The sequence below is a fragment of the Oryza glaberrima genome, chromosome 6 (genome assembly GCF_000147395.1).
Source record: "Oryza glaberrima chromosome 6, OglaRS2, whole genome shotgun sequence".
NCBI classification, from domain to species: Eukaryota; Viridiplantae; Streptophyta; class Magnoliopsida; order Poales; family Poaceae; genus Oryza; species Oryza glaberrima.
Window position 1 is genome coordinate 10,370,362 of NC_068331.1, and position 15,269 is coordinate 10,385,630.

General features: G+C 46.3%; 1 pseudogene; it reads right to left on the minus strand.

The window, feature by feature from the left end:
• Positions 1 to 7,246: 7,246 nt before the first annotated feature.
• On the minus strand, positions 7,247 to 9,998 carry LOC127776153 (uncharacterized; annotated as a pseudogene).
• Between the last annotated feature and the right edge of the window lie 5,271 nt (positions 9,999 to 15,269).

The following is a 15,269-nucleotide window of genomic DNA, read 5'->3' on the forward strand; positions in this document are numbered from 1 at the left end:
GAAATGTTGGAACGGCTGGCAAATCATTCCTTTTTATGTTTCCTTGATGGGTATTCCGGGTATCATCAAATTCCTATCCATCCGGAGGACCAGAGTAAGATTATGTTCACATGTCCGTATGGCACCTATGCATACCGTAGGATGTCCTTCGGACTGTGTAATGCTCCTGCATCGTTCCAAAGGTGCATGATGTCTATTTTCTCGGACATGATCGAAGATATCATGGAAGTCTTCATGGATGACTTCTCAGTTTATGGAAAGACTTTCGGTCATTGTCTGCAGAATCTAGACAAAGTCTTACAACGATGCCAAGAAAAAGACCTGGTGCTTAATTGGGAAAAGTGTTATTTTATGGTCCATGAAGGAATAGTTCTTGGGCATCGAGTGTCCGAACGAGGAATCAAAGTTGATCGTGCTAAAATCTATGTTATAGATCCACTTCCTCCTCCTGTGAACATCAAAGGAATCCGCAGCTTCTTGGGTCATGCCGGCTTTTATAGAAGGTTCATTAAGGACTTCTCTACAATCGCCAGACCTCTGACCAATCTGCTAGCCAAGGATGCGCCCTTTGAGTTTGATGACGCGTGCCTAAAATCTTTTGAAATTCTCAAAAAGGCACTCGTCTCTGCTCTAATCATTCAACCTCCTGATTGGACTCTGCCCTTCGAGATCATGTGTGATGCAAGTGACTTCGCTGTTGGTGCGGTCTTCGGCCAAACCAAAGATAAAAAGCATCATGTAATCTGTTACGCTAGCAAAACTCTAACCGGAGCCCAGTTGAATAACGCAACTACTGAAAAAGAGCTGCTCGCGGTTGTTCTTGCTATCGATAAGTTTAGATCTTACTTAGTAGGAGCCAAGGTGATAATTTATACTGATCATACTGCTTTAAAATACCTGCTCACTAAGAAAGATGCTAAACCTCGTCTCTTAAGATGGATTTTGCTGCTCCAAGAATTTGACTTAGAAATTAAAGATAAAAAGGGAGTAGAAAATTCTGTAGCAGATCATTTGTCCAGGCTGCAGATCACTAACATGCAGGAACAGCCGATCAATGATTTCTTAAGAGATGACATGTTGATGACGGTTAGCGACTCCAACCCATGGTATGCCAACATAGTGAACTACATGGTATCCAAGTACATACCACCAGGGGAAAATCAACGAAAACTAAAGTATGAAAGTCGCCGTGACATATGGGATGAGCCATACCTATATCGGGTCTGCTCTGATGGCCTGCTACGAAGATGTGTGCCAACTGAAGGACTCAAAATCATAGAACGATGCCATGCCTCACCCTATGGTGGCCATTACGGTGCATTCCGCACCCAGGCCAAGATTTGGCAAAGTGGTTTCTTCTGGCCAACAATGTACGAAGACTCAAGAGAATTCGTTAGAAGATGCACCAGCTGCCAGAGGCAAGGAGGAATCACTTCTCGCGATGCAATGCCCCTCACATACAATTTGCGAGTCGAGATATTCGATGTTTGGGGTATAGACTTCATGGGACCTTTCCCTAAGTCTCGCAGCTGTGAGTACATTCTGGTGGCAGTTGACTATGTCTCCAAGTGGGTTGAGGCTATGCCGTGCAGCGCCGCGGATGCGAGGCATGCCAAGAAGATGTTCACAGAAACCATCTTCCCTAGATTTGGTACCCCCAAAATGGTCATAAGTGACGGAGGTTCTCATTTCATGACAAAACCTTCCGAGACCTCCTACGAGAAATGGGAGCCAAACACAATGTGGCCACTCCTTACCATCCACAGACCAGTGGACAAGCAGAAACATCAAACAAACAAATCAAGAATATTCTGCAAAAGACGGTCAACAAAATGGGAACAGGATGGAAGGATAGATTACTGGACGCACTGTGGGCATACTGGACAGCATACAAGACACCCATTGGAATGTACCCATATCAGATAGTTTACGGGAAGCCATGTCGACTCCCTGTAGAACTTGAGCACAGAGCATACTAGGCCATTAGGAATTGGAACATGGATTTTGAGGGAGCATGAGAATGGAGAAAAATGCAGATCGCTGAACTTGAGGAATGGAGAGAAAAGGCTTACCACAACGCAAAGATATACAAAGAAAGGACGAAGCGCTGGCACGACAAAAGAATAAAGATCAAGAAATTCAAGTCAGGAGACAAAGTACTGATGTTCAAATCTAGGGTTAAGCTCTTCGGCCACGGAAAACTGCACAGCAAATGGGAAGGACCGTTCGACGTTATCGACACCTCTTCGCACGGGGCAATCACACTCCGCAACGAATCAGGTAACATATTTAAGGTAAACGGTCAACGCCTAAAGATTTTCCTTGAGCTAAATGAAACTTTAGATGAAGAAGTGGACGTTATTGAATTAATTGATTATGAACCATGATGATCTCATCCATTGCATGCTTAAAACCCTATATAGTTGTCATTTTTGTGCTTAGAATAAGTTTTAGTGGGACTAGGAAGAAAATTGGGGGCCTGCCGGACTCACTAGGGTTCGGCCGAACCTCATGGTTCGGCCCCGGATTTGAATGGTAGTCTCCCCTGCTCGTCCTGAGTCTGTTTAGATGCGAGTTCGGAGGTAGATCAGTCGTACCAGCACCAGAGCCCCTGTTCTTCCTCCTCTCTCTCTCACATTTTTGCAACCTTTCTATCCATCTCAACCCAATTCCCTTGCTCCATCATCTCCAAATCACCAATGGCTAGCAAATCCTTGATTCCATTCACCGGCTCTTTATCCAATTCCACATACGACCTCACCGGAGAGCCGACACCGGCGAATCAATTGATCCCGGTAGAACACTACACCATGGAAGGGGTGAACGCTATATGGGCTCAACGCCTTGCAGCTGTGTCAGGCTCCCCTGCAATTTTGGAGCCGATCGATGAGCTCCCTAGTTCGGCCGAACCAGGGGTTCGGCCGAACCCTTATCGTCCCCGATCGGCCCCCCGTTCGGTAGCGTGATCCCTCTCCCCTCGCCATGTTACAAGAACAAAAATCTGGGGGGATTCGCTTGCACGACGGCCGACTACGGGAGAGCTCGGTTTGTTGAAGGCACGATGCCTTTTCCAAGATGACGGGAAGGCCGCACTGCCTCCCGCCGAGCGCTATGTGGGCACCCTCTTCACCAAGGCAGGGGATGAGGTGCTCCACAAGTATACCACACCCACTGCTACTCTATCCACCCCAAAGGGGGAGCGTTTCCGTATTCAGGGAGTACGAACTCCCGGCGATGGGTATGGTAAGGGTTTACTCCGGCCTTTGACGGCATTGGAGAAGGAGGGGGCAGAGGAATCCCGTAGCCCTCCACCTATGAAGGTGAAGTGTTATTTGACGTCCCCTCCAATTGTAAGGGCTCCCGGCCAATTCCAAGAGGATGAGGTGAAATCACCGGAGCCCTCGATCCACAAGCTCGCCGCTCAAGTGAAGAAACTCCGCAAGGAGAACATAGAGCTTAGGGATCATAATGCGGAGCTAGGGGTAGAACTTGTTGAACTTAGGAATAGTTTTGATACCCTTAGTCGCGGTTTGTGCGCTAAGATCAAGCGTGCATTCATAGATATGGGAAAGGAAAATAAGTATTATGCTAATTAGATGTTTCCTTTCCCATGAATAAAATAGTAGTAGGTGCTTGGTTTTATCTTTTCCAATCATGTAAGCACTAGCTATAAATAATGTGGCTCATTGGTGTTAACCCCAATGTTTGCCAAAGTTTGTTTTTGTTTTATGTTTAATAAAATTCAGGTTTTGAATAAGTGTGGGGGAGATATCTCAGCTTCTGACATGCATATGCCCTGAAAATTGTTGAAATATCTGAACACCTGGAAGCACTGAACTCTGCAGAAAATTGCAGATAAATTGGGCACCAGAGTGGTTCGGCCGAACCAAAGCTAGCCCCAATCCCTCTCAATTTTCACAGGTAAGTAGGTAAACACGTCTTGTATCTGTATATCTCCACCATGGTATAGTACTAGAGCTGAAAATTCAGAAACAATTGATTCAAGCATAAGTGAAAGATAAAATTTCCAACTAACGAAATTCTTCATGTGATTGATCTTGTATATTCATTATTCCTAGTTGAACTTGTGCTTGTGAACAACCAACCATGATTAGGGAACCTTATACATCTAAGTGATTGTTTTATGTGAGATGATTAAGATGAAAGGAATTCTTGCAACTCTTGTCATGACTCTTGGGAATTTGTTTTCAAAATAAAATTGTTTCTAAAGGCTCAATCCTCCAATTGACTTTACCTTATACCTACCAAGGCCATATGCAAGTACATTAATGATCAACCTTATCATGCATATGACTGCTTGACATTATATTGAGCTTTGTCAAATTTGTGCGACTTGTGTTAGATATCCTTCATACTCTTATGATCAAAGGGTCAATTCCACTTTCATTTCCACATATAAAATTAAGCTAAGCTTCTACACTGGAAGTTGGCTTTCCACAAAAATATCCATTCAAATAAACTCCTGTGTTGAACTATGCTTTCTTCTCCTGGAAAAGCTCTTGGCCAAAAGAAAATGAGAAAAGGAGGGAAAGGCATGGCTATATATATAAAAAAAAAGAGAAGACGGAAATAAAGCTTGCTCTCAAACAATGAGCAAAGCAGAAAAAAATATAAAATATAGCCATGTCCCTTCCACAATCATGCCAAGAGAATCAATTGGAGAGAAAGTATAGTAAAAAGGGAGAATCATTTCTTCAATTCATCATTCCACAAAATATTTTACTTTTCCATTTTCCACCACAAATAAAGACCCTTGATCTAGGAGTATGACTGATGATCCTCTTGAGTCCATATCTTTGGCTTTGCAATATATATAATGCAGGTATGTCCCAATTTATCCCTACCAAATTCCACATATTAGCCTTAGAATAGGGATAAGTTCTGGCACATTTTGCCTTGGTGAGGATCCAAAGAAAATATACATCTTCGAGAGACAAGAGAGAAAGTCAATATGAGGAAAAGAGCTAGTTTGCGAAAATTCATAAAAATCCCCTGAGTTTGGCAGAGAAGTAAGAAGGACTGGAATCAAGATCATTCCATTTATCAATTACTCAAGATGGTAAGATAGCCACTGAAAAAATTCACAGGTACAGGTATGGTTGTGAATGATTTATATGCTTGATTCATATCTTGAAGAAATTCATTCTACACTAACCTTTACTCAGGGACGAGCAAAGGGCTAAGTATGGGGGGTTTTGTTGACGGCTGTTAAATGTCGATTCTATACCGCCAACATCTGCATAAAGATCAGATAATAAAACATCCAACATAGAGATAGGTGCTTAATCTCACATATTCCACAAGTGTTGGTATATATTTGTATGCAGACAATAAACCCCGATGTTGGGAGGAAAATCAGACTACAATGAGGAGAATCATGTATCCATACAAGGAGGGGTTGTGAACTTCATCCAAATACCAGTAAATCAACCCAAAACTCCGAGAAATGGATAGAGGAGGTCCATGGGAGAAGATGAGCCAAGAGCCAGGCCAGATGGGCCCAGCCCAGGTTCGGCCGAACCACAATCTCAGCCATCCAGGCTGGGGTTTGGCGTGGACGGTCCTGATCATCTCCTGATGGCAGTTGCGGGGCATTTTGGACATTTCCCCTTCGCCAACCATCATACCTACCCCTATATAAAGACATCACTCCCTCACTTCACACACACACACTTCCAAGCTTGAGCTGAATTATAAGAGGCTCTATTGTACTATATTGTATACTAGAATAGGAAGAAAGTGGAGTAGAAGGAGTCGGAAGAATTCCGGAGTTGTCGGTAATCTTCTCCTATTTCTTTTATTCTGTTTATTACTCTGAATTCAATATAATATTCTTCTGGAGTAATTTAGATTTACCTTGTGAGAATTATCTCTTGGTTAGTTCCTAATTAGCGTACGGGATTATTGTTCACTATAATCAACTAAAATATACTGATTGCTTTGGTGAGTTATAAACACTAAAGTAGATATTAATTGCTTAGACGTGGTGTTTAGGTAATTATTATCCAGTAATTGCTGCGTATCCCACAGTACGTTTGAGGTGGGTGTAGAGGTGGTGACAGCCCTCGAGATCACTGAAGTCCACCCTGTCTGGGTACGTAGTAGAGCGACATCTGGGAACAGCGGGTTGCCAGTGCCTGAAGTATTGCGTTAGGATTCCCTGGACACTATTTCTCACTAGTAAATCCTCTCTATCCTGGCCTATCGTTTTCTTGGTGTCTTTGGATGAACCGGAGGAAGCTCTGATCACACACGTTCCCTTGGATTCGATACCCTTGGAATACTCCGTAGGGGAAGTGCATCGGTATATCCATGCGCTTGCGGATTCTATCTGTAACCGTATCAAATACCAATAGCAGCCTTGCTCCTACAAGCCTCTATCTCTTGCAACTTATGTGGTATTTGATTGAACTTCTCCTCTTGCCTACGGTTGGCCTCCATCAACTCAAACTTCTCAAGAAGCTGGTCTAAAGCTTTGTCCATGGATATTCCCTCCTTCTTCATGGTGGATTTGATGGGAACAGTCTCTGATATCCTTTCATCATCATTGAACACCTCAGGCTGGCTTGGCATTCCATCGAACATGTTGTGGGCGTTGGTGTCATGAGCACCACCCTTGCCCAAATCAAGCAACCACTCGCGTGGGGGCGTTGCTGAAGTGCACTCCAATCGACTCCATGATAGAAATTCCACGAATCGACGACTCTGATACCAGATTGTTAGGAACCCAATTCTTCCAATTCAATAGCAAGGATCCACCATACAAGCAACCATTGTTTTGGGGTGAAAAAGAGAAGAAGAAACTAGGGAATACAAGTTCTGGAAGCTTCTAGAACTAGGAGAGGTAGCTAGAGGTATGAAGAGAGGTAGAGGAGAGAGATCGCCAAGGTTCCAGCCCGGAAACCAGGACGCCGCTGCCGCCGTGGCCGAAGCCACCGATTTGATACAAATTTGCTACTAAAACATGTTCCATGAAAACTGATTTCATTTATTTGGGAGACAAACTAACAATCACCTATGGAAGACTCCAACTAATAATAGTTAACATCGAGATACAAACTCTCACACATTTCCAGCAAGCACAACAATACATATCATGTGACTTTCCATCAGATGGCTGGATGGTTATTTCTTACAAGTAGCACAACATCTAAGCACACATAATTGGAAAACGTAGAGCACTAAACGAGCCGAGCCAGCATGCATCTAGCATATATGCAAATCGTCAAACACGAGCAGCTTGCGACGACGGACGAGAGCCGACCCCTCCATTGCCATCCTGTTCCCTGCCACAATGGCGTGAACTCAGACCAGCATATATCGCAACGTAGACCAGCACCGTGGCGGCCACCGTGACGACGTAGACGGAGGTCCCCCGGTCCCTGCTGCTCCCCGTCGCGTAGGCCGCCAGAAGGGCGAGCAAATCAACCACGGCCACCGCGTGCACCACTGTGATCAGTGGCAAGAAGGAGCTTAGCTTCCGCACCACCACCCCCCTCAGTAGTAGCACGATGACAAGGACGGACGCCGCGAAGGAGACGGAGTTGCTGTATAAGAATGCAAGGTAGTGCCGCCGGTCGCTGTCGCGGAGGATCGGGTCACCCGCGGCGTGCCCCTCCCCTTCGTCAGCGGCGGGCCACACGTCGCCCGGTGGTGTAAGGCCAGCCTGGTAGGTGATGGTGGCTGCCAGGGTACTTGCACAACTTGTGTGTTGTGATGTGCTGGCCATTAGTGACCACATCGCCAACAAGCTCAGTATCATCGTCGGCATGGTTACTACCATCCCCATTTCTGACCATTGGATGGGAACGGTGAATGTACAGGATGGCAAGAGTTAACCCTAGGTTGGCCGAGCCAAGGACGTACATGGATTCTTGCATCCTTCGAGAGGTGCCGCAGGCAAAGGCACCCGTCAATCCAGCCAAGACAACAAATACGTAGCAGTAGAGCGCCTTGCAGTACGCCATATCAATCTCAGAGAGGCTTTGGCTCACCAGGGAAACGATGGTGACAACGGACGCCATGAAGCTCGTCGTGTTGCAGAAGAAGAAGGCCGTGTACCAGCCACGGTGGTTGTCACCAAGGACTGGATCTCCATTATGGTGTTCTTCATCGGCATGTTCGATCCAGAAGCCGCCCGGTGGAGTTAGCCCAGCTTGGTAGGTGATGGTGATGGCCAGTACTGCAAGATTGAGCAACAGCTTTTGCCTCTTCTGCAATTCCCTTTTTCTTTTCTGCTCCGCTAACGACACATTTCCATTGTTCCCCCGAGTCAGAGACTTGCAACTCACAATGTAGGTCACTACTAACAGTACAATGATGGCAGCAACCAAGACGAAGATAGATAGGGAGGCACCAATATCTCTCCAGCTTCCAGCAGCGTAGGCACCCATGAGTCCCATAAGGTCCAGTATTATAGCGGCATGGAGCGCATATCGGTTGACTAGATCCTTGCTCTGCAATATGATCACAACAATGATGGATGCCACAAAGGCAGCCGAGTTGCAATAGAAGAAGACCTTGTACCGGATAGCATGAGTAGCGAGGAGTATCAGGTCACCGCCATTGTGGCCACCCTCATTGTCTCGCCAAACTCCACCAGGCGGGTCTAGGCCGGCCTGGTATGTCACTGTTGCCGTGAGTGTGGCTAGTAGAAGTATCATAGAGCGGCCATTGTTTAATGGATTCGCATGGGCTTCACTACTATGCTGTCTATGCACAACCATTGTTGATTCCGTAGGTGTCATTCGGGGGAGACCTGGTGTTCCTGCCATTACTGGTTCACCTTCTCCCACTGGAACAATTCGCACCAATGGTTGTATTGTCACTCTGCGACCGGGTGCTCCTGCCAACGAGTGGTGTTGGCTCTTGAATCCACCGAAAAGACACTCAACAATGGGAAGACAAGAAACGCAGAGGAGGATAACAGCTATAGCACCAGCTACGCAGCCGACTTGCACGGTGAAGATCCACTCCGTGCAGCTGCCCGAGACGTAGGCCCCCAAGAGCCCGAGAAGAGCCATGGTGATGATGAACACGTGAAGTGCAAGGCACGACATGTTTCTCCGCAGCCTGCTGCTCAAGACCAGCATGACGACGGCGAGCGATGCGACGAGAGCGATGGTGTTCGAGACGAGGAAGGCCATGAAGCGCCCTCGGTGGCGCTCTAGCCAGATGGGTTCACCGGCATCGCTTCGCCCTGCCTCCTGGGCATGTTCCCAAGTCCCTCCCGGCGGCCTCATCCCCGCCACGTACGTGACCGTCACCACGAAGATGGCGAGTAGCATCAAGACCTTGTTTGGTTTGTCAAGCCAGAGCTGGCCCTTGGAAGAAGGAGCCACCAGCCAGTGAACCACGACGCATCCAAAAACGACCACCGACAACAGCGAGGCGAAGATGGTGGTTGGCCTATCCGGGCAGCTCCCGGCGATGTAGGCCACCATGAGGAGGACCAGATCAAACACCATGGCCACACGCACCGCCTTCAGCTGCGCCGCCGCTTTCACGCAGGGCTGGAGGAGGAAGGGGATTAGCACGAGCGACACCACGAAAGCCGTCGCGTTGAAGTAGTAGAACACGTAGTGTCGGGTGGGTTGGGTGTCCGGCAGGATGGGATTGCCGGTGAGGTGCCCATCCTTGGTCTCTAGCCAAACGCCCCCCGGTGGATTGAGCCCCGCTATGTAAGTCACGGTCGCCACTAGGATAGTGAGCAGCATGAGGTACTTCTGCAGCTGCCACGCACGGTTATTGTCATCGATAACCAGCGTGGCTGCTTCCGTCGTCGTGGCCTGGCCAGAGCCCGCGGGCTGCAGATTGTTGTGGTCCATTTCACTACCACAGAATAGCACATCAGAACCGCCATTATCAGTGTCGGTTCGAGCAAACCCGGCACGGATGATGGGTTCCCGACCCTCGGAACCCTCGAGCGTCGTGGCCTGGCCAGAGCCGGCGTGCAGTGGATTGTCGTTGCGCTCCATAATTTGCACGGTGTAAGAAACTTAGAAACTGTAAAATGTAATGGAAGGATGAGTTGATGCTGTCAGGGTCTCCCGGCCGATGATTTATAGCCGCTGCATAAGATACGTTGGTTGTAGGTTAACTGCGTCGTCATAGTATATATTTTCTTCTCACCTTTCATTCCCCGCGCCACTGATGCGTCACAGCCATACTAAAGTTCATGGATGTGAGAATATGGATGACCCCAATTGTGCTGACGTAAGCCACCAGCAATCCATAAAAGTTGTCATTAACAAAGAAAAGACAAAGGTAATGGAATGGAAACTCCAAAATGACAGTAATCATGGCTAGTTTGTGGTGGGGTGGCTGAAGATTTAAAGTGCTAAGTCCTTCTAACTAATTAAACTTTGAATAAGGTTGTTTTGAGGATGAGTTACCAGTTCAATTCAGTTTATACTAATCTCAAACATGTACTTAATCGATTTACACATGCAAATTTTCATATAAATAAGGAGAGGGTATTTTATTTCATATCTGTATTAATTAGGTACAGCCCTGTATCTAGCTGAAGGCGCTCAATGAGGGAGACACAATGCAACCACGCAGACCTAAATTCTGCTCCTATATGCCATGCCACCTATTATTCTTCCCAGATGAAAATTTGTAACTATCGGGACGTGACTACGTATCATTTAACTAAAATCGCTAAAATTTAAAAACTAAAATTCAAAGGGAACCAGGAGAGGACTTTCAACCAAATTGAATACTAGTATGTGTTGCCTCCAAGTACTACCAGGGAAAATGTTTCCGTGGGTGGATAAAATTTATTTGTAGAGGCGGGTGGCATCCTCGCCTCTAACAAAACACCTATGGAAACATTGTATTCTCACATGCTGAGAATCTATCGTCAATTAGGGCTGTCAAAAAAGCTCGAGGCTCACGAACTGCTCGAGCTTGACTCGTCCTAGGCTTGATTCGAGCTCGGCTTGAGCTCCAAACGAGTCGAGCCCGAGCCTGTCCCAAAGCTCGTGATCGAGCTTTGTCGAGTCGAGCTCGAGCTTCTAATGAGCCTAGTAATATATGATTTCTGGTTGCTATTTAATAAATTAATAGATTAAATATGTTATTTGTATGCCTTGTATTTGCATCATATATTTATTTTATTCTTTTTCCTCTTCTATGAATATGATAAACCATAAATTAATTATTTTTAAAAGATTATCTTTTAAAATATACATTGTTCTAATTAAAAATGAAGCTCGGTAGTTGAGCTCGAGCTTGATCGAGCTCGAGCCAAGCTCGAATATTTTATAGGCTCGGCTCGAGCTTGTATCGAGCTTGGCTTGTATCGAGCTTGGCTTGTTGACAGTCCTACCGGCAATTGAAAATGATTAAAATGATTATCACATGTGGTTCTCTAATAGGACCACTTGCGATAATCATTTCAAAAACCTTAAAAAACAACATAAAACCTAGCAGCCTAGCCCACCCTAGAACCATCACCACCACCGTGGACTAGCTTGTCTGGATCTGCCTCTCACCATAGTGGCATAGTGGACACGCTCATCTAGATCAACTCGCCGCCGCAGTGAACGAGCTCAACCAGGATCCATCGCCATGAACAGGCCGGCTCGCCCTAGATCCGCCGCAACTGATGTAGACCCTCTTCCGCTGCCTGGACGAGCGCGTTGTGGATCATCCACCGTCATGATCAAGACGCTGTTAACACAGTGTTCGTCTAGACCATGGTCTAGACCGTCTAGATTAACTGCGTTTAATTTGATCTGTGAAGGTTGCCTGCTTGTACAGGAAAAGAAATACTTTCATTTGGCAAATTGTGGGAAATTACTTGTTTTCCTATGTGTGGTCATAAATTATCGAAAAAAATTCTCTGTGTGGTCATAAATTATAGAAAAAAAATGAGAATCAAAAGCTTTAAGCAATTGGTGTTTTCATTTCGTGTTAGAGCCTAGCCGCCTTAGGGATATAATGGAAGACTTAGGTGGCAAAGTCTTTGATGCAAAGGTTAGTTGCTACTTTGGGTCGTTGGCCTTCTGCTATTTGTCCCTCTATTAGTCTCGTGTGCAATTGGTATTAGCTTATTATTCAATAATGCAATTAGGATTTCTAAAATTGGAATAAATTAAGAAAAGGGATGGGGCAACTCTTTCAAATATGTTTGGCACGTAAATAAAAGAAATCAGAACGATAGCATATACGGATATACGGGTACTCAATTTTAGAATATCTATATATACACTACTACAAGATAGATTTTTCCGTGCGGTCAAATTGATTTTTTCCGTGTGGAGGTTTTCCCGTCTGAAACCAGGGGTCTGGAAAAATGAATATTTTCACGTGCGGTGGCCCAACCGCACGTTATCCCGTGCGGTCAAATTATACCGCCCACATGGAGCAAAAAAAAAACCAAAAATAAAAAAAAAACATGAAAATCGTCGCCGCCTGCCGGACCGCACGCCCCCAGCCGCCGCTGAGTCCGCCACCGTCATCACCGTCGAGCTCGCCCGCCGCCGCCGGATCCGGGCGGGGGCCGCCCGCTCGCCGCCGCTGCCTTGACGACGCACGCGACGACAGCGTCGTCGTCGAGGGAGCCGAGCGACGACGTGCATGACAAGGACAATGACCAGGAGTAGGTTCCGCCCGCTTGCCGCCGCCCCACTCGCCACCGTCCCGCTCGCCGCCGCTGCCTTGACAACGTGCACAACGAACGGCCGACGACGCCTCTGCCTCGCTGCGTGCACGGAAGGGGCCACCGCCGACGCCCGCTTTGATGAAGGAGGGGAGGGGGAGGAGGAGGAGGGGAAGCCGGTAGGAGTTAAGGTGGGAGGAGGTGGGAAGCCAGGAGGAGATAAGGTAGAGAGAGAGAGGAGAGTGGTTGAGGGAGGATAAAAGGGGAAAAAAAGGAAGAGAGAAGATGTCAAAAATTTGAAGTGGGTGGAGGGAAAGAAGGGAGGTATTTTCCTGTGCGGTTCACTTAAAAAGCCCGTATGTGAAAATCGTTTTTTTCCGTGCGGTCCTCTTAAGTTGACCGTACGAGATAATGAGGATTATCCCGTGCAGTCGGATTAAGACGCATGCAAGGGAAAATGCATTTTCCCGTGCAGATAACAACCCGGTGCCGGTCCCTTTATTTTCCCATGCGGTTCCACTTACCGTATGGAAATAAAAGGGGGGCAACGTCCAGGAAAATCTATACTGTAGTAGTGATAGCACAAAAAAGTTTTCACCATTCACCTATTTCCACAGGTTGGATGTATTTCTTCGGAAAAAGATTCATAACCATCAACTTCTATGGTAATGGTGTTAATAATTATCTTCATAACCATAAATGTAAATGGTTATCATATTAACGAAAAGTTAGGTTAAATTTTTGGACAATTCCTGAAATTTTAGCAAATCCTTTCAAACTCTTAGTTTTACTTATTCCTTTGCACTAAAAAACAAATTTTACATATAGTTAATGGTGTTTGCACATGCGAGAAAACCAACTGCCTCCTAACGAACAAACATAGAAATGTTGCATTTTTACAAACAAGACAGCGGTCGCATGTGGAGATGTATTTGGAGACATCAACAGCAGTCGTGATAAGTAAACCGTCTCTAACGCCAGTTCAAAATTCACACACCTCACAAATTGAGCCATAAACTGGGGAAGAACATGGGTCAAAGATACAACAACAAATGAGTTCGCCATTGTTGAGCTCAGCCTCGCTTCTGTCCTCCCACCTCCTCAGTACCTCAGCTACCTGGATCTGCTCAAGCCATACCTGACTTTTGCCATTCCTAGATCCACGAAAGATTAAAATAAATAAAGAGCGAAGAGGAGGAGAACTGAGAGAGAGCAAGAAGAAGGGATAACTCGTTCTCGTAGCTATGGACGCCATTGGGTGTGATCTTTTGAGAGAAAGGTGGCAGGCGTAGGTAGGGTGGGTCGAGAGGTTGAAAGGAGCAATGTTGAGGCAAAGAGTGTTTGAATGTCCTGAAGAGATCTTCAGATAAAGATGTAGATTAAGTTTTTTACGCAAAACGATACGGTAATAACGTGTGATTAATTAGATTTTAATTATTATAAACTTGAAAAATGGATTAATCTGATATTTTAGAACAACTTTCATATAGAAAGTTTTCGCACGAAACGCATCGTTTTGCAGTTTGAAAAGTGTGCCATGAGTATCCAAAAGTTAATCTAAGTTTTGTTGGAGAAAAAAAGAGCCATAGAGAAAAAGAGAAGACAGTGGTGGCCTAAAATCCTAGTACCCATTTTTTTTACTAACAACTTTACTTAAATACATATCGATCCATATAATTTAAATCGATTTCTTAAAGAAGTGATTTCAACGGTTGTGTATGTTGTTGATCTGAATTCGTTTGCAAATTCAATTTCTTATTTCCTCTTATTTGAGATTCGCGATTTCCAGCTATTCAAACTGCCAGTTATTTCCTCTTATTTTAAAGAAATTCAGTTGTTTGCCAGGGCGGCGGGCCGCGGCACACTGCTGCTATGCATGCTATCAATACTACTAATCTCGCGACGCAAAACTGCTGCCGTCATGTGACGCTAATATCTCGCGCGCGGCGCGGCGCACACGCACGGTGGCGGCGGGAGGCGGTCGACCGTACGGAGGTGCGGTGGCGGGCGGCATTGAGCCGAGCGCGCGGCGCGGCGCGGCTGCTGCTCAGCTCGGCGAGAGCTGCGCGCTTGCCGAGGGGAGCGCCGGGGGTCTCCGTGCTCGACGAAAATGCCCGGTGCCCCCGGTCCACCCGGTAGGTGTTCGACGAAATGCGTGCAAGGGGATGGGCCGGCGCCTTTTCCCCACGCTCATGGCGATGGCGTGGCTTTCTCGGCCCAGCCCCGAGGTGCCACGCCGACCACCATGGGCCGTCGTGGCGCAAGCGCTGGGACCTGCAGAGTGCTGCTGGCCTGGCTGATGCATTTCACAGTTCAAGAAGGCGCCAGGTATGCTATGCGTGCCTCCCCACCCACCCCCAGCTGCTCGTCTCTTTGCTGAATTGCGTCTTGTGCTGCTGTGATGCTTCGTTGCTTGTATATACTAGGACTTGTTTTATATCATTTGGTAAATTTGGGAGGGTTCTCTGGTTCTTTCGTGGTCATAGATTAGCAAAAGAATTGGACTCAAAAAGGTTTAAACCAATTTATGCTTTTATTTTTCATGTTAGGGCCTTAGGTGGAAGACTTAGGTGCCAAAGTCTTCGACGCAAGGTTGCTTTCTAGTGGCAACTGTGGGTTGTTAGCCCTGACTATAAAACAA